This window comes from Hemicordylus capensis, chromosome 2 (genome assembly GCF_027244095.1).
Source record: "Hemicordylus capensis ecotype Gifberg chromosome 2, rHemCap1.1.pri, whole genome shotgun sequence".
Lineage (NCBI taxonomy): Eukaryota > Metazoa > Chordata > Lepidosauria > Squamata > Cordylidae > Hemicordylus > Hemicordylus capensis.
This window is the reverse complement of record NC_069658.1, coordinates 287,162,201-287,187,880: the sequence shown is the minus strand read 5'-3', so window position 1 is coordinate 287,187,880 and position 25,680 is coordinate 287,162,201. Positions and strand designations below refer to the sequence as shown.

Sequence of the window (25,680 nt, the reverse complement as noted above, 5' to 3'; positions counted from 1 at the left end):
ATTTTTAAAAATGGGGTTAGTGGACTGCTTGCTCCGCTAACCTCATTTAAGGAGAGGAGTATTTAAGCGGGTTTCCTGCTTTGGGGAAACCAGGCTGGTTCCCATGATCCATGGAAAGTGGGCTAAACTCCCTTAGCCCGCTTTCCACTTATGGTGAGAATACCCTCACTCATAAAGACTGTTCTCTGCTTTGCTGGAGTGGTTGTGGGATGAAGGCAACCTGTTTTCATCTTTGGTGGACCTGCCCCAGGGTCTTACACATTTAGACAGAGGTATCAACAGAGATGAGTAAGATCACAAATCAGAAAATAGGATTATGCCCCCAGCTAGTGTAAGTAAATATATTTTCTGGGGTCAAAAAAATTAGTAGTGTTTATGGTAACCGCTGCCAGGTTAGCTATAGCCAAGCACTGGAAAAATCAATACTTGTTGATGGATATCTAGTACAAGAACTTATGGTATATTCCGATTTCAAAGAAGTTAACCCATATTATTTGGTCCCGTGCAAACCAGACCACCAGGCCATTCTCATGATCCCCCAAAAGCGGGATAAGGGAGCCTAGCCCGCTTTTGGGCGACCGTGTGCTGCAACGGGAGCCTCACAGCTCCCGGCAGCTAGCTGCCATGAATACCCCTCCCCTTAGTCCAGGTTAGCAGAGCAAGTGCGCCACTAACCTGGGTTTCTGGATCATTTGCTGCCACAGTGTGGCTCCGCGACACGTTGACACATGAGGAGACCCCCGCCAGGAGGCTGCAAGCAGCTTCCTGGGGTCGGAGGTCTCTCCAGGTTGCCCCATGCACTTGCATGGGGCATCATGGAACTTCCAGGGGCCGCACGGCCCTCAATCCCCTCAGCCCCTGCCGGCTCCATGATGGAGCTGGCAGTCATGTGGGTGGCTGATCTGGCCACCCAGGGCTGCGGCTCGATTGTCTGCGGGGAGAGCGGGCTAAGACCAATTTGGATCAATTTTGAATCCAAAGTGTTTGGATCAATTTTGTTCTGCACTGTAAATTTTGTTCCAATAAAGTGTGTATTAATTTTTTAAAAAGGTGTGTGGGGGGAATAAACGCTACCATTTTCATGTGCTTGTAATGTGTTCAGCAGCATTCTTTTGAATGTCTGAACAGGGCTATTAATAAACCGGAACCAGGAGGGCAACAAAGATGGCCAAGTGCCTGCAAAGCAAGTCCTTCGTAGTATGCTTGAATGAATGGGTTTGTATAACCTGGAGAAGAGAAGACTAAGAGGCCATGTGATAGTCCTCTTCCAATATCTGAAGGGTGGTCAGATAGACAAAATGCCCTCTTTTGCTCTAGAGGGCATGTCAAGAACTATTGGTTGAAATTACGAGGAAGCAGATTCAGGCTAGACATTAGGAGAAATGTCTGAACTGTAAGAGCTGCTTGACAGTGAAACAATCTTTCTTGTGCAGTGGTGGGCTCTCCTTCTCTACATGTTTTCAAAAGGAGGCTAAACCGCTATCTGCCAGAGATACTGTAGCAGTTGCCTGCATAGAGCAGAGGAGATTGGATGAGAAGAACTCCAAGTTCCCTTGCAACTCTAAAATTCTGATTTTGTGTCTACATGTGGGCTTAATTACCTTCAAATGAACACGCATAGAAGAAATGTGAACCCTATTATTTTATTTTAAATAATAATAATAATAATAATAATAATAATAATAATAATAATAATTCGATTTCTATACCGCCCTTCCAAAAATGGCTCAGGGCGGTTTACAAGAGAATCAGATTAATCAGATTTGTACACTGCCCCAAACTTTTGTCACTGGGTGGTTAACAATAACATAAAAACAAGTTTAAAACATACACAAAAACTTAAAACAATGTAGATAATTTAAAATCAAACACAGATTAAAACCTAAAAATTTAAAAAGCTGAAAAAGCTTAGGTGAAGAGGTGAGTTTTCAAATGCTTTCAAAAAAATTTCAGAGATGGGGAGGATCGTATTTCAGTAGGGAGTGCATTCCACAATCTCAAGGCAGCAACCGAGAAGGCCCACCCTCATGTGGCCACCAGCCGAGCTGGCGGCAACTGGAAACAGACCTCTCCAGACGACCTCCATGGGCGGAGGGGCTCATAATGAAGAAGTTGTTTTCTTAAGCCTCCATGTGCATGTGCTCACCATAAGCCAAAAAACTTGGATTTAGGTACGTAAGATTCAGCTGACAAGAAATATTTGATAAAAAGGTTGTTCACATGACTGTAGAGCCAGTGGGGTGAGCGGGGTGGGGGGAGGCAGGATTGTTCCTTAACCCCCCCCCAACAATCTCTTTTGTTCTTCTGGCTGTGCAGCTTGAACTCCCACATGAGTGGCTCTCCCGGGAGCTTTGTGGCTATCTGGAGGCCAGAAAAATGCAGCCTGGCCTCCAGATATGCACTGAGCAAGGAGTGCAGTGCATTGAAGGATTTCCCCTCAAACCGGGCACTCTGCCCAGCTCTGTGTCTGCTTGGGCTGCCTGAAGTCTGAGCAGACAAATGACTGGGGACCTGTGTACAAGGGCACACTTGCAGTCTTGTACCCAGGTAAAAGTCTGGGGGAAATTCCTGGGCTACCTGGAGGGGCAACCCCGGGATGGGCTGCAATCCAGCCACTTCCAGGTAGGTCTGCCCAATCCTGGGTAGGGCTGCTCTTGTGAACAGTTTCAATGAGTTTTAGTGTCACTACAATCATTCAAAATCTGGATTGAAAAATCCTGGCGGTTTTAGCAACCAAGAGACTTAAAATAAGAAGTAATTCAAAAGATCCTTAGAATTGCCTTGTTGGTATTCCACCTTCCAAATAGTCCAAAGTGTAAGGAATCTAAATTAATTTTGTAGAGGCACTCTGGATTCAAAACGTGTCTTGTCTATGTATGTTCTGTGTCCCAGAAAATAAGTTGTGCAATGGGAAAATAATAAAAATAGCTTGCTTCTACACCATCAGAAACAGCAGACTGTAATTAACTTGGTAATGTTTCCCTGCTGACTACTATTAGTGGACTGAATGTGTAAAATACCAGTTCGCTATAATGTGTTACATCTTCATGCATTCTTTGGCAATATAATCTTCCTTCAATAAGTCTTTATTAATGTACAAGCCTTCTATCTTCACACGTGTATGATATGAAAAATAGAGTCTGTACTTCCTATAATATTGTTCATATAGAGTTCACATCAAGATACCTTGCTAGATTCTCCTAAATTCTTGTGTGTATGTAAAATAAATTAACAGAAAGAGAGCAGAGAAAGACAAGCGGGATAGAACTTAACTGAAGCATTCCTTACTTTTTGTAAGAAAACTGAACACTCTGTTGCCTTGTCTAAAATTAACCTTTCTACCTTCCATTTCCATGTATGCATTTAATTCCCACCCCCACCCCCTTCTAGATTTCCAGCTGTTGGAAGAAAAAGAAAAAGGGGAAGAAGAAAAAACAGCTGATGGCTGCTAAGGTACCAAGGGAATAATATTCAGCATATTTCTTGTGATTTTTGAAGCCTGTCATTTTGAGCTGCCATTTTATCCATCACTCATCAGTTCTGGAATCTGTCGTTGTGGCAGCAGAAACATATATCTCATCTTCTGGGTGTTTTCTTTTTCAATGTCATTGTATGTCTTCTTTTTCAACAAATGAATTCTGAGCAAAAATGACAGTAAAATTAATTTCCTTTAAAATGAAAAGCCTGTACAGTATATATGTCTCATTAGCGATGTAGGTGCTTTTTTTATTACAAAAAATTATCTACAAAAATATTCCAACTGTATTTCTATATATAAAATAAATAAATGAATGAATAAATAAATAATATATAAATAAATATTATAATTGATGATCCCCTGCTAACTGGCAGGCTGGCCTGGTTCGGTTCGAGTCCAGACTGGACTTGAACCTGACTGGCCAAGTCCTGTCTGGCCCCCATTGAACCCCCCTCTTAGTGAAGTCTGCACCCTCTTAGTGAAGTCTGCTTCAAGCTCAGCCAAAGGCTTGTTGAGTAACAGAGCATGCGTGCAGGGAGAGCATCAGAGCACCTGCTGAAGCCTATACATGAAGCCTATGCAGAGCAACAACCCTGAAGCCTATTCCTGGATGCCAAAGAACACTTTTTGAGGGAGGGGAGAGCAACAAAAATGTCTCTTCCCCCACCCCACCAGTGTATTCTGCTGCTCAGCTGAGCTTGGCACAGACATTGCTGCAAGGGCACAGTTCCTACTCTGCTCTCCTAATGCTGTGCTGGATGTCAGCCTTTGTTGTTGTTGTTGTTATCTATATATAGATTTCTCCTAAATGTACCAGTTGCTAATCCCATGTGTGGCAGCTCTCGCAGGAGTTTGCAAGCAGCTGCCTAGGGGACAGCAACGGGGATGGGGAGAAAATGGCAGCAGCGGCCAGCTGGTGGGGAGGGAAAGTGCTGCCAGCGGGCGGGGAGGGAAAGCTCCCACAGCCCAGCTCAGCTGGTAAGGGAAACTAGACTGGGGCTGAAGGGAGGGGTGAAAAGGAAAACGGACTGGGGCTGAAGGGAGGGGGGAAATGACAGGGAAAACTAGGGGTGCAGATGGTCTGCGCTGGATCAGCTACTTGCTGTTATTGTAGTTGTTTTGTTATCTGTTACTTATCTTGCCTGAAGACAGGTAATTATAAAAACATAGTATAAAATTAATAAAAGCAAAACTAAATCAATTGGTAATAAAATAGCAGAAAAATAAATAGAAAGCAGCCAATAAATCAAACAACTCAGAGATGGGAAGTGAAGATAGTTCCACATTCTAGGTGCTGCATCGGAAAAGGCCCTCTCCCACATATCCACGAACCCCGTGCCTCATAAGGTTGCAAGAGGGCCACAGCAGCTGATCATTGTGGATGGGCAGTTTCTTGCACGAGGAGACAGTCTTGCTGGTAATCTGACTCAAACCATTTTGGTGTTAAAAGGCAATAATTTAGCACTTTGTGTCATGAATAGAAATATGTGAAGGTTGACTAGTGTAGCAAATTAGGATGTGGTTGCCATGTTTTTGGCAAAGAAAGACAACGGAAGTCCAAAATGGTTAGGAGGGTGTCCATTGTGTCAAGGCTGGGAATCTGAGAACCAGTATTGCTGCTGCCCTGTGTAGCAGACAGCCGAACTCTACAAGCCTTGCCAAAAAGAATGCCCTTACCAGACCCTGGGCTCAGCCTTCCAAGCCAGGCTGTTCATTGGCTCTTTTCTCAGGCAGAAAGGCTACAAAGTGTTCTTGTCTGGGCTCAGTTTTCTATTTTGTACCAACTGCATTTTCTGGACCATTTTCAAAGGCCGCCCATTGCAATAATCTAAGCGAGAAGTTACCTGAGCATGAGTAACTGTGGTCAAGCTATCTCTATCCAGGTCTGGTCACAGTTGGCATATCAGCTGAAGTTGATAAAAGGCACTCTAAGCCACAGAAGCCACTTGAGCTTCTAGTGACAGTGCTGGATCAATGAGCACCCCAAACTGTGCATCTGGTCCTTTGGGGACAGTGCAACATCTAGAACAGGGTGAAGATCATTCATCCAGGCAGAGGAACCACTGGCCAACAGTACTTATGTCTTGTCCAGACTGAGTCTCAGCTTGCTCACCCTCATCCAGTCCATTACTGCATCCAGGCACTGATTCAGGACAGTCACTGCCTATCTGAAAGGATTCCATGGTCAATTGTATCAAAGCTTCTGAGAGGTCCAAGAGAATTATCAGGGTTATACTCGGCCCCCCCCCAACACACAAGTCAACTCACAGGGTGACCAAAACAGTATCTGTTCCAAAGCCAGGCCTGAAGCCTGATTGAAATGGATCTGGATAATCCGTTCCCTCCAAGAGTGTCTGGAGCTGATCAGTGACTACACGCTCAAGCATCTTGCCCAGGAAGGAAATATTGTTTACTTTCTCAGGGTCCAGACTAGGTTCCCTTAGGAGTGGTTGAACAATCGTTTCCTTCAGTGGAACTGAGACCACTCCCAGTTGGACCCAGATAAAAATTCCTTTCCTACTAGATTTAATAAGCCATGAAGGGCAAGGGCCAAGCATGCACATGCTTGGCCAAACTTGACTGAACACCTTGTCCACATCCTTGGGCACCAATAACTGAAACTCTTCCAGAAAAACTGGACCAGGTGGTACTCTGGAGACTTCTCCCAATGACACTGCATCAACTGTGGAGTCCAATGCATGGCAAATGCGAGTGACTTTACTCTCAAAGTGCTGTGCAAATGTGTCACAATATACTACAGAGGATTCTAACAGCGGAAAAGCCCCGCTGGACAACATTGAAAGGATGCAAAGGTGGATGGAAAAAAATGTTATTCTGTTCCATCACTGCTACAGAATAGGCTCGATAATGAGCTCTAACCTGTGTTTGCTGAGACTGATCTGGAGTTTTCCTCCACTTGCGTTCCAGCTGTCTCCCAACTTGCTGCATCATCCTCAGCTCAGGTGTATACCAAGTTTCTTAATAGCTCTGCTTTGTGGGAGAGGGGACTTGGAGTGATTGTGTCAACTGCCCAAACTATCTCTCCATTCCAGAGAGCAACTGAAGCTCTAACCTTCAAGTTGTCTTTCACTCCTTGTTCCTGTTATCTCCTTGCTTCATTTCTGACTCACCGATTGCTTCTTGACATCAAGTCTATTCTCTCACTCCTGATCTTCTGCTGGGTCCTACTGGTTCTCTGGTAGCTAGCCACAACCCTGTGACAGAGGGAATTGTTTTCATACTCTGCTTGGGAAATCCCCAGAGGCATCTGCCTGTTCACTTCTGTAAAACAAAATGTTGGATTAAATGGAGGTTTGTCTGATCCAGAAGGACAATTCTTTTCTTATCTTACACTTTGAGATCCAGAATGGAAGGCACCATATAATGGCAATGTCTCCCAGTGAATATCAATGGCTTACATCCAGACAGGCTTAAATATGTTTGCACCAGGGCAGCATTAGTCTGGCTTACATCCAGACTAATGCTGCACTGCTGCAAACATATATAACTAGTACCTGGACGTTGTGCTAATTAGTTCAGCTAAATTTGGAACTTGCATTCCAGACTACTATTGTGCTGGTACAACAGGCTGCTTCAGCTGTTAGCCTTATTACACAAGTACATGGAACTGGTTCTGTGCACTCCCAGGAGGGTGGGGGGTTACTTTAAGGGGCAAGGAGGGTGCCTTACCTGTCCATCCCTGCCCACCCACTCCCCCCCCACCCATGGCGCTCTCACAAAAACCATGGGCATGGGGCTGAAGCATTCCTTATTGCAGTCCTGTTCAGCATCTCCAGGCAAATGGCCAATGTGTGTGTGTGTGTGTGCACCGTGGGCACATGCGCCGGGCACTTGTGTGGCGATGCTGAATGGGGCTGCAAGGAGGACCACTGCCGCCCTGCACTCACACTATTTGAGAGAGCACTAGCGGCGGGGTGGGGGGATTGGAGTTCATGGATGGGCAGGTAACAGGCACCCTCCCTGCCCCTTAAAGTATCCCCGTGGCCTATGAACCAGCTCGAATGCCGGCATTTTGAACTGGTTTGGTTCTCCAGAAAAGGAGCGCCGAACCGGTTCTGTACACATCCCTAGATAGAGAGTGCAAGAAATTGAGCAACTGTGAGCATTCCTCAGCTACATGACCTTCTTGCATGTGTGCGTCTTTGTTCATTGCAGTAGTGCAGTGTTATTCTGAATGTTGGCTACTGTGTTTTGCAACTAAGAGCACTTCTAGTTACATATCTATACTCTAGTGATATCTTACAACAGTGTTTGTGAGTCCCTGGGATTACATAGAATGACAGAAATGCACTCCATCATCATGTGGAAAACTAGAAGAGGAACTGAGAGAGGAATTGCTAATGTAATTACTGTAATGTAGAAGAAAAAATATGGCAAGACATCTTGATGTTTCCTGGGGCTCATAACATGAGATAAAGCAGGGGTGGAACTGCTGCAATCCTATAAATAAACTATAAAAGCTACCTCATGACAATTATGAGTTCCAATGGAGATATCAACAGCTGAAGGATCACCATGTTGTCTCTTCCTGTAAGAATATTTGATAAAATATTATATTTGGAAAAAGTATATGGGTGAAATAATAGATAAAACATTGCCTAATATTTCTACAAATGTTCTAGTGCTCTGGGACATTGCTGTGTGTAAATACTCTGAAGAAATGTGTGTAAACATTTTGTTCTATTTGATTTATTCATATCACCTTCTGGACTTTTTATACAAAGCTGATTGGAGAAAGTTTTATACCATAAGGAAGTATTATACTTATTTTCAAGAAAATGGAGCAATTGTCAAATATCTATTCCTTCTAACACAGCAGAATTGAGAAAATAAATGGGAATTATTTGGAAAAATCCATTTCATCCTCATAATAGTGAATCCAGGTGAGTCACAGATTCTTCCATCAGCAGTAAAAACATTTCCTTTCTTTTTCTCCCTTTTAAATGCACAGGCCTGTGATTTTAACATTTTCATGCACATGTTTGAATCTTTGGAAGGCTTTCTTATTTCTTTCTGCCTGGTATCAGATTATACCAAAATGAATGTGTGTGAGAGAAAAAAACCCACTGTGTCTCGGAGATGCAATTTAAAAATAAAATAAAGGCTGACCTATTTTGGGCTTCCTTTTCAAAGTCACGTAAAAAAGAACCATCTATAACAGCTTTTCTAAGTTCAACTGCTCCACAACTTTGCTGTCTGTTAGGCTTGTTTTCCCCCTTTCCCCTGTATTTTTATTCTCTCATTAAAAACCACACATGGTCAGTTTAAATTTCTTTTCAGGATTGATCCTAAAAGGGATAATTTTATGTGATTTCACAAAGTACACTTTAATTACATAATTTATTCCCTTTCAAAAGGACAACTTTGGGACAAACATCTCTCTGTGATTCACTAGATAGCTCGTATTGTGTGCCTGACATCCTTTGTTAGTTCAAGAAGATAATAAGGAACCTTCACCACCACCTCTTTGCTTCACAATCTTTGATACCATTATATATTGTCTAACAATTTCATATTTTTGTGGGATTACTCCTACTTTGCTATCCTGTAGAAATAAAACTTTTCTCACAGTACCCTGACCTCAAAAATAACTAATTGGAAACTTCATCTCAGGAATTATGACTCAGTGCCCTGTTTCAGTTGTTAAAACTGGCACCGTGGTCCTCAAAACTGTGTTGAAACATGCATTTTTCATATCTTGCAAAACAGAGCTCTAATCTTAATTTTTGATCAATTAATTTTAAACTAGCTTAACCTATGCAGCGCATCTGTGTGCTAGTACTTGATAGCTTCCCTCACCCCCGGCCACAGCCGCCCTCACCTCAGATATCTCTCTACCCTCCTGCTCCTCCTCCTCCTCCATCTCTCCTGCTCCTCCTCCTCCATCCGGTTGCTTCTATCCCCCTCACCTCTCTTGGTCATTCCTCCATCCCTTTACTCCATCCCCCTCACCCCTGTTGGTCACAGCTGCAGTGTTGCCGGCACCTATTGGCCAGGTTGCAGCCCCTTATCCCCAGAGACCTCCCCACCCTCACCCGAGCCCAGCTCCACCCCACAGGAGGAGGAGCAGCAGCAACAGTGGTTGACTGGGCCCTTCCTCGCTGTCACCATCGCCATGGCCGCTCGTTCCCCTCAGGCCACTGACAGGCCTGGGCCTGTCCCTTGCCTGCCTGCCTCCCTCCGCCAATGACCTCGGTAGCCCCAAACAGCAGCAGTGGTTGACTGGGCCCTTCCTTGCTGCCAAAAAGTGCCACCATGGCCACTCATTACCCTCAGGCTGCTGACAGGCTTGGGCCAGTCCCTCTCCCTTCCTTCTTTCTCTCTTCCCCACCCTTCTTTTTTCTTTTCTTTCTCTCTTCATCTCTCTCTCTCCCTTCCTGAGTTAACAGATCTTGTTTTCTAATTCACACAGTGGCAGCCTCCTTCTGCTGAAAAGGCTCTTTCCTCCCTCACGACTCCTCTCTTTGCAGACCCCTGCCCACTATCCTTTTATAAATATAGATTCCTCTCCTCTACAATCAAGAACATCTTCCAACCAGTAACAGTTCCATTCCAACTGACCTCAGCCATCACAGGCTCCTCCTCCCTATCTGCATATGGAATCCCCACTGCCCAATCACCACGTTGCTTCTGCTCTCACAAACTCTTCCTCCCTATCTGCATGTGGAATCTCCACTGACCAATCACGATGGTGCTTCTGCTCACGAACTCTCGCAAGATCTGCCACACACGGGATTAGCCACAGGTACGCCTTAGAGAATATATATATATCTTGATTGTTCCTACTTTTAAAAAAATCCAAAACAATTAAAGTGGTGGCAAGGCAAAACATTTAATTGAGTTTTCAAACCATATCTAACCACTGGTAATCTCCTCACCAATCCCCCTGAAAAGGCATTGCTCATTTGCATATGCTAACTTGTGTCTTTGAAATAGGACCAGAACCACTGCAGAACAGCATACCCCCAGATCCATCCTTGCAATAATACCATATTAGATGGTATGAAATGCTGGTAGGAGATCCAGGAGAACTAAACAGTGCACTGTCCTCCTGCCTGCTGTCCTCAGTAAAAGTCAATCAGCAAAACAACCAAGGCAGTCTTAATAAAGGTGTAGGTCGGACTGGGTCCCAACAATGATATATGTTTGATATATATTTTTGATCATTATCATTTTTGATCCATAATAACATTTTGAATTTTTTTGATGTGAAGTACATCTTAATTTAAGATTGCAGTGTAATACATGTTATTGGAGAGTCTAATAGTTGGCTCACGAATGATGTTTTCTTCTACATGTATTTCATTTCAAATGCCATCAGAATAAAGGTGTTCATTGCAAACACTCAACAAACAATCCACTGCAAATTCAGCAGGTGTAAGTCTCATCTATTTAAATGAGGGGAGAGTTAAATCCTGCACTTCAATCTTGCTTACTGAAATCAATATCACTTAAAACTGCTTAACTTTGGCTGGATCATGCTATTACCTTTGCTCTCTTGTTTCCATATAGACATTTCAGATATATGTCAAAATACATGCAGGACAACCCCTGCTGAGCAAAGACATACCTTTTAAATGTGGCTATTCTATTTATATAGCAGAGGGAGAGCAACTGGCCCTATCCAACCCCAGCATAGCATCCCTCCAGTGGCTGATGCTGTCAGCTATCTTCTGTTTCTTTTTTAGATTGTGAGCCCTCAGGGGGGACACTCTCTCTCTCTCTCTCTCTCTCTCTCTCTCTATATATATATATATATATATATGACTTTTGTTGAAAAGCGGTATATAAATATTCATAGTAGTAGTATACTTGATCTGCATTTTTATAGCAGATCAGAAATGTAAATGAACTTCATGTTACTCCCTAATGTAATTTTGTTTTAAATCCATGCATTTCAGTTTTGCTTTTATGAGATTTTAAACCAGTTTAACACAAGTATGAGCATGCTGACATTAATTTTATTAATTACTTCAGTTTTATGCTTGTTTGCCTCTTGTTATAAGCCGGATATGAATTTTCATATAAAGAAGGGTTATATTCTACAAAGTGAAAATGGGATGATAATCGGTGACTGAAAAACATGGTTTTTTCCCTCACACTCTTAAAAGACATTGCTTATTAGTGATTTAACAAAGGAAAAGATAAGATTGGATTTCATACTCATGTGATAGTGGCTGACATACATGCAGAGCCCCACTGAAGGAAGCACAGGGTACGCATGCTCATTCCACCCTCCCTCAAACTGCATTGTGTGTTGTGCTATGGAGTACAGAGAGGCTCTGTGGCTGCTAAAAATAGTGCAGATCAGTGCAGAGAGCCACTTCTGTGCTGACACTTTTAAAAGTCCGCCATGGTTCCTTTCTGAGCTCCATAAAGGTAAAGTTGTGCCCTTGTGTCAGTGTCGACTTCTGGCGACCACAGAGCCCTGGAGTTGTATTTGGTAGAATACAGGAGGCGTTTACTATTGCCTCCTCCCATGCAGTGTAAGATGATGCCTTTCAGCACCTTCCTATATCGCTGCTGCTCAATATAAGTGTTTCCCATATTCTGGGAAACATACCGGTGGAGACTGAACCAGCAACCTCTTGCTCACTATGCAAGTCATTTTCCCGCTTTGCCATTAGGTGGCTCTGAGCTCCATAGCACAGCATAAACATTGTTTGGAGAAAGGCAGAGTGAGCTCAGCCCCACACTTCTATCAGTGGGGCTTTGTGTGGTATGTCAGCCAGTATAATTGCACTGTATGTCAGCCAGTATAATCTTTTAAATATTCTCTTTATCAAATATTCTATTTTAATATAATATACTAGTTCTCATTATGCAAAATAAATAGGACACTGCAGATAGTTCCAGTAGTTCTAACTGAAATAAAATATAAATGTAAATAGTGCTAAGATAATGAAACCCCTTTTCATGTAACATGTGGGTTTGTGTGTGTGTGCCAGGATCTTACTTGCTGGCCCTACCCCCTCTCTCACTCTGCACAAATTGAGTAGTCCTTCTGAACAGACCCTACGTGGATAGGTTTATTTACACAATTTCCTCCTCCTCCTCCTCCTCCTCCCCAGATTATATATGTCTACAGACACCTATATGTGAACAGTGTTTGCACATAAAATCTGTTTGCAAGCTCTTACTGAATGCTGGTGGGCATGATCCCAACTCCCTTCCACATCCTTAATGTGCAATTCATATCATGTGAAAATGGCTTAAGATTTCAGATTTAAAGCTGAGAAAAGCAATAGATGAATTGGTCCATCAGGAACTATTATTTATATTCAACAAGGCAAGGGTGATGGTTTTATCACTGAGAATGTGAGTAGTCCAGCTAGCTGAAAGAAGTTATGACAGATTTCTCTAAGTGAGATAAAAGTGGAGGTGTGGCTTATTCTACCAGAAAATAATGATGTACCCCTAGAGTTCTCAGACCTGGATCCCCAGATGTTGTTGGACTTAAACTACATAATCCTCAGCCACAATTGCCCATGTTGTACATAGGAACACCAGAAGCCCCATCTCAGCTTTGCTTTCAGAAGGTTCCGTTATCCGCATCTCCAAGTAAAATGATTGCAGGGAGCAGGGATAGGGAAGACCTATCTCTGCCCAAGATCTTGGAGATTCTCTGCCTGTCAGAGTAGAAACTACAGGGTTTGGTGGACCAATAGGCCATATTCACACATAATGTGAAACTGGAGGTTGCTGAACCCACTGTTAATCTTTCTAACTGTGGATTGCATCTCAGACGTTCATCCAAACGCAACCTGGCAACCTCCATTTTCAGGGTAGGGGAACCCCTCCATCTTCCTGGTCCACCGAGGCCACATCCTAGCAAGCTCTGTAGCACTCATGTCACCAGACTGTGGACAAGGCATCAGAATGTCTCCAGGATGGCAGCCATTGGCCACAATCTTCAAGGGGGCTCAGTGCCCAGTGCAATTGTGCATTTTTGCAATGGACTGCCTGCCCTTGGCAGAGAAAGGGCATTTAAATTCCTTTAAATGCCATGCAAGCCCTTCATCTGACAGTAATTGCACTGCCACCCCTCATAAGAGCCCCGCAACAAAGTCCACAGCTTTGGGGTGTTTCTGGACCTTATGCTGACCTTGGAAGCACAGGTAGAGGTGGTGTGCAGAGGTGCCTTTTACCAGCTACGGCTAGTACACCAGCTGCATCCCTACTTGGAGAAGTTGGACCTGACAGCAGTCACTCATGCTTTGGTAATATCAGATCAGACTACTACAATGAGCTTTGCGTGGGGCTGCCCTTGAAGATGGTTCGGAAGCTTCAGCTGTTCCAGAATGTTCTGCAAGGATGCACACGGGCAAAAGTAACTTCATGAGTGTCGCACCCATCCTGCAGCTGCTTCATTGGTTACTGGTCTGCTTCTGGGCTAGATACAAGGTGTTGGCCTTGACCTTTAAAGGTCTAGGTAGCTTGGAGCCGGGGTACCTGTTGGACTGCATTGACCCATATGAACCTGCCAGGGCCCTCCACTCATCATCGCAGGCCCTGCTCATTGCTCCGCTACTAACAGAGAACCGGTTGGCAGGGCCTAGAGACAGGGCCTTTTCGGTTGTGGCCCCTCAGCTTTGGAACACCCTTCCCGAAGAGCTTTGCCATGCTCCCTCCCTCAGTTTTCACTCAAAAACAACAACAAAATAAATCTTTTAAAAGAGGCTTTTAAATGTTTATCTGCTGCATATATCTGGTACGGTAGGTTCTTTAGTTTTTATAGTTCTCAGATTTTAGCTATTCAAATAACTTTTAATTTGAAACTTTAAAAAACCTTAAAATGTAATTTAAAATGCCATTTTAGCTTGGTCTTTTAACTTGTTTAACTTAACTTGTTTAATTTTATTAGTATTTTATTTTAAATTGTATCTATTTTATTAATGTTGTGAGCCGCACCAAGCAGTAGTATACTGAAGGGACAGGGTATAAATGTTTTAAACAAACAAACAAACAAACAAACATACAAACCAGTCTTGCACAAGAACAATTTCTAGTGAGAGAGGGATGTTGAGGGGCACTATTTTTCTATTACTCAGGAAAGGGAAGGGAACATGATGACTTCCTAGTAGGGGATATATATATATGAGGGAGGGCAAAGGATCCTGGGGTCTGCCCCGCTGTGACCAAGGATGCTCTTGTGATGGCTTGCACTGGCAAAGCAGTCCATGGAGACCAAACTACACTCCTGCCCCCATGGTGGCTTGCCGCCCGGGCATTAGCCCTCTCATGAGAGGGCCAGTCTACTGGGGAGTGCCATAGGTTTGCCAGCCTATGGTCTTCCATTGGACTGTGCGCTCATGAGCCATCTGAAAAAAAGGGCCCCCGCTAGTTTGGGGCCCCTATCTTTCTGGTTTGTGTTAGAACTTTTGCATAGCTATACCCTTCTCTCCTGGGAAGTCTTGGAGACTTCCCAAAGGAAATTTTGGGAAGTTTTACCCAAAGGAAATTTTTACCCAAACGAAATTTTGATTGCACCCAGAATGGGCAGACTGGGGAAACACTGGGACCAAGGAAGATCTTCATTCAATTTCCCCTGGTTTGGACTGGCTTTGTGGTGTATTAAGATTGGCCACTATGGGTGAGGGGAGGCCTGGTTGTCTACGGCCTCCAGGAGAGTGGGGTCACTGTTCCAGGCAAAAATAAAGATGGACATGTTCAAATGAGTGGACAGGCTGGAAGAGAGCCCACTTTGACTGCTTCTTTGTGGCAGTTGCCAAGACAGGGAAAGGTGTTGGCGCGGTACCTGTCCCCGCAGCTCACTTGTGTGGATCAACCAGGCCGGGTGACATCTGCAATCTGACCTGCATGTGTATCTCCATGGCCTGACACTCTTGTGAGAGTGGGTTGGGGCTGCTCTTTGAAACCCTACCCTGGGTATGACCGCCCTACCATATGTTGCCATCCAAGTGATCTAATGGGGTTGCCCTGTTTCTGTTGCTACCACAACTGCATGTGCTTGTGAACACACATCTTAATTGCTTTAATTTCAGAGAGCATAGTGCCCATCTTGCCATCCCGTCCCCTTTCTCTCCTGATTGCCAGGAAGAGGGAACAAGGGACAGAGTGGGAAGAGGGCCTGACCCCATGTGACTTTCCTGTTCGACAGGCTGGGACATGGTGGTTTCCCTGTTGCCAGGAAACTGTTTTATTGGATCAGAGACGGGGGTGGGTGGGGCAAGTGCTTGTAGAGGTGTCCAGAGAGAAGTGCCACAGGCATGGAATGGGCATGATCCCAGGAGGGTCTGGGCTGCCCTGTCCATGAAAAAGGTTCCAGAAACAGCATGAAACAGCAGTTATGGCGGCGTCTGTGTTTGGCTGTAATGTTGCTGCAGCAAAACCTCCAGTTGGGGCGACAAAACTCATTACAAACCAGAGGTTCAAATTGGAGTTTGCCGAAGGAAACCACAGGTCACTTTTGCCACATAACCACATTTTCATGCATCTGGACATCCACAAACCCCATCCTTTGCCCCATTTAACTGTGGTTTCATGTTACATGCGAAAGAATGGCTAGAATTGGATGCAGAAAATAGCATCCACGATTCTAGGGACCACGATCGATGGCTTTTGCTGGCCACTAACCATTCAATTGGAGAAGGTACATGGAGAGAGAGAGAGAGAGAGAGAGAGAGAGAGGTTCAGTTCTATTAATTGGTTTCCTAGTGCTGTTTTCCCCGAGTCTTGTTGTTGGTTTAGTGAGGTTGCATGGTGGTTTTGGTTCAGATTTGCTTGGTTTTTGTGCTCTTTGTGTAGTTTTAGGTTCAGTCTTTGTTTTTTTGTGCTTTGCTTTAGGTGGTGCTTTGGTGTGTAGTTGGTTTAGGTTACTTGGTATCTTTTTAAATAGGGCCTGGTTTGGGGGAAGGGATGTTGAGAAGAGTGAAGGGCAGGGCTTCAGGAGCAGGGTTGCAGGCAGAGGGACGAGTGATGCTGGTTTGGGGAGAGGGCGGTGAAAAGAACTTACTCCCCAAGTTGCTCAAGTCCCCCAAAGTTTGTTGCGCACAGGATCACATTCCGGTGATAACTGGTGATAACTGCTCCTGCACTGCGGCTCCCGCACTGGTGATAACTGCTCCCGCACTGCAGCCGCACTGGCTGCGGTGGTAGTAATCGGGAAAAGCTCAGTCAGGGAAGAAGAGCACATCCCCCCAGGCATGTGCTGGCCCCCCAGGTGGGCTCTGCTGCATATGTAGCCACTGGATACGGACCACGTGGCAGCTGAGTAGGTGCCAGGTGGAGGAGTGGCTGTCCAAGAAGCCAAACCTCTGCAGGGGCTTTTGGTCACTGACAATGGTGTAAACTTGCTGAGGGTGGCACGCCTGCTGAAGTTTGTGTCCATACTCTGTATGGCACACACTTTGCACCAGGTCATGAGGGATGCACTTGGCATCAAGGAGGCGAGGGTGTGGGAACATAGGGAGCTACTCCCTTCACGGGTTGCAACCGCCACAGCTGCTCTTGTGGGAAAATGCTACAAGATAGTAGCCTATTTCCACCGGAGCAAGAAGGGTAGGCAGATGAGAGAGGCAGTGTGAGCTTGGCCTACCTGGACACATAATCCCTAGGTATGTTGAGATGTGGTGGAACTCCACCTATCTCTTGCTCCAGTGCCTACAGGAGCAAGGGGCAGCCATCCATGTGCTGGCAAGGAACTGTGTCTTTGGAGTGTGTGGCCCCAATTCCAGTTGATCCCTATGGCAGAACCTCTTCAAACCAGTTTGACTCTGGTTTGAATTCAAACTGGCCCAGTGGCTAGTTCAGCAGAACCGGCACTCAAACCGGCCCTCCCCGGTTTGGGTCAGGTTCAAATTCGAAATGAACCGCTAGGTCTGGTTTTGTGCACATCCCTACTGCACTGAAGGGCTTGCAGTCTAGAATCTAGATATTCGCTGACATGATGAGGAAAATTATTCAATGTAACCCCATTGAAATTAATAATGGGACTAATCTGAGTATATTTTTTGTTTATGTAGGCCATCGACACAAGGGAGACAACAGAGGATCGGAATGAGGCAGGGATGAACATGGGGAAAATATACTATTGTTTTAGTTTTGTGTATTTCTACACAATAGAATAGAATAGAAAGAATAATAAATTGTTTTGAACATATTATTTTTATTTCATGTCCTGTATTTAGTCTTTGGAATACCAGATGCCCTAATTTTTTCAATATTATCCAAGGGGATGGAAAGGTTACATCATCTTAGTTTACACTAGTATTTTGCCAGAACTAGGCTTGTAATATATATTAGTAAGCTGTTTCAAACATTTGTAATTAAATCCATATTTTTTCCCCTTCTCATATAGTCTTCGACACAATGTCCTTATATTTTCATGATAACAGGGCCGTTTAATAAAAGATCAATGTTAGCTCTGATGGATGGCTAATTAGATGTGGGATGCATTCAGCAATGCTAAGATCTAAATTTAGAAATAAGATAGGAGGATGTGTGCGGGTTTTTGAAATAAAAAAAGTCTAGTTTTAATCATCTCAAATTATGCAGATCCTAACTGAATGATATTATAAGACAAGCCACAATATCTCCTGTGGTAAAAAATAAATGGGTGGTCTAGAATAGCTGATGCATTGACAAGAAAATAAATTGTGCATGTGTGGAGTTGATTTTCTGTAGTTAGCTCTCAATACTATGGGTTTGATACGTTTAAACAAAACTCCACTCATGCAGTCAGTTTTCCCCACTACCCCTTCCCACTGCAGCCCCTTGTGGGATCCTCCAGAATAGCATAGGGTGAGGCATAGTGGGGCCATAGCAGGAGGTGAGCAGCAGCAGAAATAGGGGATCATCTTGGAGGTGTCTTCAACTCGTGCAAGTTACCTTCTGGATCCAATCCTATACGTTTTGCTAAAATGTCCGGTCTACTTAGCAACATGAAAAGTGATGCTGTAAAACCTTTCTAGTGATTCTGTTGTGTGTTGGGCCTCCTAACTTGCCATAGTTTGTCATAGTTAAATTCAGAAAGTGCCTGAGTTTAACTATGATATATTGAACAGGTCCAGGTCAGTGTTGCCTCTCAGGTCAGGGGATTTTCTATAGTATGCAGTCACACTACCATGCAGTCACACTACCATGCACTCACAATGTCACAGAAATCTAAATATATACAATCCATATACTTTTACCCCATCTTCTTCTCATGTTACTTTTATTTGTATGAGCATTAATACTCATGATAGAAATGAATGTTTGTATGTGAACAATGGACATGGCTTCCCAATGTATGTATCTGTCAAGTACTACTGAGTTCAAGCATGGAAAAGGACCCAAGTCCTACTGATATTTCATTAAAGAGTAAAACATATTGTCATTACTATCATATGTTGTTGGACTGTACCACTTCATATTGTAGGTGGAAATAGAATGTTTGAACAGTCCAGTAAATAAACTCCCTTTGTATGAAAAACAGGCATTTCACCACTGCAGCTTTCTGACATCCTAGTTTTGCTATATGTGCCCAGAGCTATATTACAGGGTATTCTTTAGATTTCACCAGCGTAATCTATTTTGTATCTCGCTTCTTTGCTGTCTGCTTCCTTGTTGGAGAGTCTAGTATTGGTTCTACCTTTGTGCCCTGTTCTCCTTGCTTTGTTTGATGGAACCCAGGCATACAACTTTATTGCTGGAGAACTTCTATTTGCCACTTTAATTGACAGTTTGTTTTGAAAGTAATTATAGTTTGCTTTGCCTCTTATGAAGGCTTCCAAGGGGTCTAACAATAAGGTTAACACACCAATTTGTAAACACAAAGATAAACTTAAAGAGCATCACATAATCAATACAAAATCAAAACAGAGACAGCAGATAAAGCAGCCCAAAAATAACAAAATAATCAATGATTCAGATTAAAACCTGTCTAAACAAAAAGGTCTTAAGCTAAAGGACAACAAGGAAGCTAGATGGATGCCCCAGGAATTATAGGTGTTCACCCCAGGGTGATGCTACAGAGACATGGTGCTAGATGGCCTTTTTCCATGTCCCAAATGCACCTCTGAAGAAGGCAGGTTATGCAAGAGAGGCCCTGCAATTGACCTCAAGGGTGCGCCATCAAAGAGCCCAGCTGACTGCAGAAACCTTTAGGGTTTTAAAAGTAGCAACCAGCATTTTGACTCGAGTCTGAAAGTGTGTCAGTAGCCAATGTAACTGGATCAGCAAAGGAATAATATACTCCACAGAACTGGCTCCAATCATAACTTAAATAGTTTGTCATTTTCATTCTTCGGCCTTGATTTTCAGCCTCTTAACTTGAATTTGGCTATGACTCTTGCTCAAATAAAACTGAATGACAGGAAATAGTGTTGCTAAAAACTGTAGGCCGCATTCACACATAACACAAACCTGGAGGTGAAGGGGCCTCCAGTTTCAATTTCTTAATGTCCAAATGCAGGCAGCTGCAGTTATGGCATAAAATGGACCTATGGTTTCCCTCACCGGACAGTGATATGTACCATCGGTTTGTATTGAGGTTCACCACCTGGACCTTTGGTTCTGTGGTGCCAACTCTGCTTTGCAACCAGAGTTGAGGGAGGAAGCTCCTCCCTCGCTCTGGCTGCTATTGGCTGCTGGTGCTGTCCTTCAGTCAAGAAGGAAGCCCGAGCAGTCAGTACCCTCTCTTCTCTGCAGTCTTGCTGATTGCAGAGGGGGAGCTCTCCTTGACATCTGAATTTGGATGGGAGAGCAGGCGGAGGGGGTGTGGAACCATGGGTGCATTCTGTGTTATGTGTGAATGCGGCCTATAGTTTCTTAATTTTTCCCCTGAGTTTTGTCTCTTGATAAAATGTCCAGTCTACTTAGAAAGTTAAGAAGTAAAGCTGCAAAAACTACAAAATCTAGTGATTCTGTAGTGTATTGGTCTTCCTGGCTTGCCATATCAGGAAATGTCGGAGTTCAGCTATCAGACACTAAACCAGTCTAGGTCAGTGTTGCCTGCAACTAGTTACTTCAGGGAGTTTTCTCTAGTATCATATATTAAATAAAGTTGTCACTTGGTTTTGCACCCTCTGTGTGGCTTCCTGGATAAAGGGCCATTTTGTATGTATTGTACAATGTATCCCTCTGTGGTACCAATATTATTTTACCACCATTACTGTAAGGATTTTGCCATAGCATTGTCTCAGTTCTTTGTTTGGGGCATGCTTGTCTATGTTTGAATGTGTCTTTGTACTTTGAATTCAGGACAGCAAATAAGGAGGAAAGAAACAAACTGTGACTCCACCTCAAAGTACAAACTGAGAGGTTCTCCCTCTCTCTGCATAAGATACTATTAGTCTATTTATTGCTTTCTTAGCCTATGCTTTTGTTAGTAATAAATATCAAACTCTTACTTCTCAGTTAAAGCTGCTTCCTGTATAATTACTTATAGAGGCTAAGCAATTTATATGTAATTTATCTGCAACAACTACTACAAATATATTATTTGTAGTAGTTGTTCTCCCCAAACTGGGTCTCTCCAACCTGGGTGAGTGGGTGACCAAATGGCAAATGCAGTTCAACATTGGCAAGTGAAAAGTGATGCATATTGGGATGAAAACCCCCAACCTCAAGTATACGTTGATGGGATCTGAGTTGTCAGATCCCAGGAGAGGAATCTTGTGATCGTGGTGGACAGCTCGTTGAAAGTGTCGACTCAATGTGCGGCAGCTGTGAAAAAGGCCAATTCCATGCTAGGGATCATTAGGAAAGAGATTGAAAATAAAACTGCTAATATTATAATGCCCTTATACAAAACTATGGTACAGCCACACCTGGAGTACTGCATACAATTGTGGTCACAACATCTAAAAAAGGACATTTTAGAACTGGAAAAGGTGCAGAAGATCAGGGGCCTAGAGCAATTTTCTTACGAGGCAAGGCTACAACACCTGGGACTATTTAGTTTAGAAAAAAAGACAACTGCGGGGAGACATGATAGAGGTCTATAAAATCATGCATGGTGTGGAAAAAGTGGATAGGGAGAAATTGTTCTCCCTCTCACATAACACTAGAACCAAGGGCCATCCCATGAATTTGATTGCCAGGAAATTTAGGACCAAGAAACTGAGGTACTTTTTCACACAACACATAATAAACTTGTGGAATTCTCTGCCACAAGATGTGGTGACAGCCAACAATCTAAATAGCTTTAAGAGGGACTTGGATAACCTCATGAAGGAAAGGTCTATCAACAGCTACTAGCCAGAGGGCTATAGGCCACCTCCAGCCTCAAAGGCAGGATGCCTCTGAGTACCAGTTGCAGGGGAGGTACAGCAGGAGAGAGGGCATGCCCTCAACTCCTGTCTGTAGACTTCCAGCAGCATCTGGTGGGCCACTGTGTGAAATAGGATGCTGGACTAGATGGGCCTTGGGCCTGATCCAGCAGGGCGGTTCTTATGTTCTTATTAGTCTGTCAATCAGATGTTTCCTGCTTCAGAAACATTTTCATTTTGCAGATTCATATTTTTTTATGGGCCAGAGTAGTTTTTGTGTCACCAGTACTGGGGGATGCATTAACCTTTTCCTTCTATCATATAAAACAGCTAAGTTTGTTTGCTTCTGGATAATATGCGATCCCACCTAGTTATTGTTACCTTGTATTGTTGATTGATCTTTTATGACACTACATGGATATCTTTTCTTTTTAGATTTTTTTAAAATATAGAAGTTCTATAAATGCTGAAGTGATTGATTACTACTCTTCATTTTCCCATCATAATAAATTATAAACAAATAATTGGGAAGTCTCCATACCTAGGATTATCTTATTTTTAGGGATGTGCACAGAACAGGATTTGTGTTATATTCCAAGCTCAGAATGGAACACAAATGCTCGTAATGTTCTCTTGGAACAACTGATCAAGTCGGTTGTCCGAAGGAACAAGCTTGGAACATTTTGTGTGTTATGAGTGTCATTTTGGACTCCAGCAAGGAGCAGCAGGAGGTACCTTTAAAAATCATTATCTGCTTATCGCTCACACCTGCGAGCACCAGCTCCCCACCTGGCATCTCATGTCAAGGCTGCCCCACTTACGGTGCACTTCTGATCTCTGAGTATACACAGCAGCCATTTGCCTGGTGGTGCTGACCATGCAAATGGCTGTCGTATATGCACAGAGGTCAGAAGTGCACCGTAGGTGGGGCAGCCTTGGTGTGAGATGCCAGGGAGGGCACTGCTACTCGTTGGGGCTTGCAGGTGCAAGTGGCAACCAGGTAATGATTTTTAAAGGTACCTCCCACTGCCCCTTGCCAGGAGTCCAAAATTTTATTTATTTATTTATTTATTATTAAAACTTTTATACCGCCCTTCCAAGAGGCTCAGGGCAGTTTACATTAAAACACCATTAAAATCAGTTAATAGTTAATAAAATGGCACTTGGAACACTCAAAAGGATCTGAATTGGAACAGGGTTGTTCTATTCCAAGCTTGAAACAGGCCCTTTTTTTGAAGGCCATTCAGTTTCAAGCTCAAGACACGTGAAACTGCTCATTTTGAATCAGAACGTTTCTAGCTCAAAGCTTTCTGCACATCTCTACTTATTTTGTTTTAAGACGCAAGCTAAGGTATGGTTACCCTGCTTCTGATTCTTGATTCTCAGTGTTGCAAGAGTTTACACTCTCTTGCATTCTTGTAACACTCAAAAGGATCTGAATTTTACCAAACAATGCATTGTACCAAACAATGCAGTAATTTCAACATTTCCACATTTATTTTAATTTCATTATTTTCTTGATTTTGAAAAAGTAACACATGAAATAATCCTATGTCCTATTTATTTTAATGGCATTTCTTCCCAAGGAGGTGTGTTCAAGAGTACTACCTAAGTAGGTATAATCCTTGACATGGTGCTATATTGGTCCAGGTTCCTTATAATTGTTACCTATAGAGCTTCATGTTATCTCAGGCAGTCTTAGACTCTTATCTGAACTTCAGAACCTTGAAAACCTAGATAAGCATGATTTTGCATTTTTTGTTTTGACCTTGTGTAATGATGCAATAGTTTATATGATTTAAAATGGAGGCAAAATATGGAATTTGGAATGCAGCCAAATTGCAGATTCTTTTTCAAGCTTATCTGTAGCAAACACATCACTGTAATAAAAATGAACAGGAGGAAAATGCATGAGTAAGCTCTCCAGCTGTTGGCTGAAAAGAGGAATATACCACCACGCTTACGCATTTTTTCTTCTGTCCTTGGCAATAATTGAGGAGCAGGGGCGTAGCAAGGTTGGAGTGGGCCCAGAGACAAGATTTTAAAATGCCCCCCCCCCAAGTCCAGGGCCTCCGCACACCCCAGGCCCCCAAGGATTTAAGTCTGATATTCCAAAATAAGTATGCTGCCTGCAAATACATTTCACTGAATACACACACACGTCACAATATATAGTGATATACATTGAGTACTATACATTTGTATTACTTTTAATGCCTAGAACACACTAGAAAGATGAATTATTAAAATGGGCCCCTCGCTGCAGATTAGCAAAGGAGACTTTCAACCATGCAGGGTGAGCCTATGTTTGTTTTCTCAGAATTCTGAACAAATTCAGTCAAGTTTGATTGCAGGAGGTTTTTCACAGGAGGCTTTTAAAGCCCTTTAAGACACATCTCCTCTGGAATGGAGGTGCTGCATTCACATGTTGGCCAGATTGACCCTGAAGTCCCTGCAAGTTATTGGGGAGCAGTTCACACACAAGAAAAATAAAATAAAAGCACCACACATGCTTCACAGTTCTCACTCAGACCTTCTGGGTTGCAAAACAACTTGAACATAAGTGCATTTATAAATGAATGAATGAATAAATAAAATTAACAAAATACTGTTCCAGAAGTTTTTGCAATTTTCTGCCATGAAACAAGCCACTTATAGGACTTTTTAGATAGTTTTTTTTAAGTCAGCAAATTTTCCAAGCTGTTTCAAAATAAATATTCAGAGACTTCTCGGTCCCTCCTCCCCCCATATCCACGCCCTATGGCAAGCAGATCCCTATATATGGGGGGGGGGGAAAGGTAACCACAAAAAGGAGTTCACACTCTACCTGGCAAATGCTGGTCTGGGTTGAGCAGGGCAGCAAGGAGTCTTCTGCTGCAGAGAACACTCTGGCTGCCTCCTCCTTCCTGGCTTGCTTGGGCCCTACTTGAGTTCAGGCTTCACAGAGGCCTACACCAGACCTCCGTGGAAGCCCCGCCCACCCACCGATCAGCTGAGAGGCGGGAGAAAAGGAGCTCTCTGCAGCTGGGCTGCTGCTTCCATTGCGGCCAGCAGAACAAGCAGGAGAGACGGCGAAGAGGGCAAGTGGCTGAGGGGCCTTGGGGCTGGGCAGGGGGCAATGGGGAGTCACATGAGGTGCCTCTGGGGTGCTCCTCCAGGCAGTGGGGCCCCCAGACAACTGTCTCCCCTTGCCCTATCATTGTTACGCGCCTGTTGAGGAGACAGAACATAACACACACATGTACCAGGGTACTATAACCTAAATTACAAAGGAAAACTGCATCTAGTTATTCTAGTCATAGACAGCCCTACTAGTTTCATGAGCAATAGAAAAGGGATAAAAGCATCTATTTCTTTGATTTACTTCCTTCTAAACAGAAGACTGTAGAGTTTTCTCTTGCATAACAACTGCCTGTTTAAGAAAACACGAACCCTTATCCATAAGCAACATACTGTTTGACGCAAAGAGTGGAATGTTTCATGGGTGGTGTGGGACAACATTTTTTAATTTCAAGGACTACCAGTATGTTCAGGACAGGTTCACTAACCACTGATCTCTAGACGACAGTTGTTTACTTTGAGATATCAAGTATACTATTAAGATTTCTTAAGTTTCAATGTAGATGAATTCCAAATAATCACATGTTAGTGTATATGTGCCCACATGATGGCACTGACTTAGCAGAAAGCTCATCCTTTTCAATCATAACACTTAAGAGGCTGGTGGATCCACAATTTGTCTCATCGCTGGACAGACAAAATGATCTGGTTGACATAGTATACTTGGACTTCCAAAAAGCTTTTTACAAAGTTCCCCACAAAAGGCTCTTGAGTAAATGTAGCAGTCATGGGATAAGGGGACAGGGTCATGTGTGGACTGGTAATTGGTTGAAAGACAGGAAACAGAGGGTAGGAATAAATGGACCATCTTCACAATGGAGGGAAGTAAGAAGAGTGGTCCCTCAA

The 25,680-nt window shown here is 43.4% G+C and overlaps 1 long non-coding RNA gene across 1 annotated transcript; it reads right to left on the bottom strand.

Annotated features, from left to right (window-relative positions):
• Window positions 1–1,627: 1,627 nt before the first annotated feature.
• Window positions 1,628–24,645, bottom strand: LOC128342496 (uncharacterized). Its single transcript, XR_008315023.1, has 4 exons — window positions 24,542–24,645; window positions 7,964–8,027; window positions 6,610–6,760; window positions 1,628–3,638 (listed from the first exon to the last, which is right to left on the bottom strand). It is a non-coding gene; the product is annotated as an uncharacterized LOC128342496 (long non-coding RNA).
• Window positions 24,646–25,680: the final 1,035 nt, after the last annotated feature.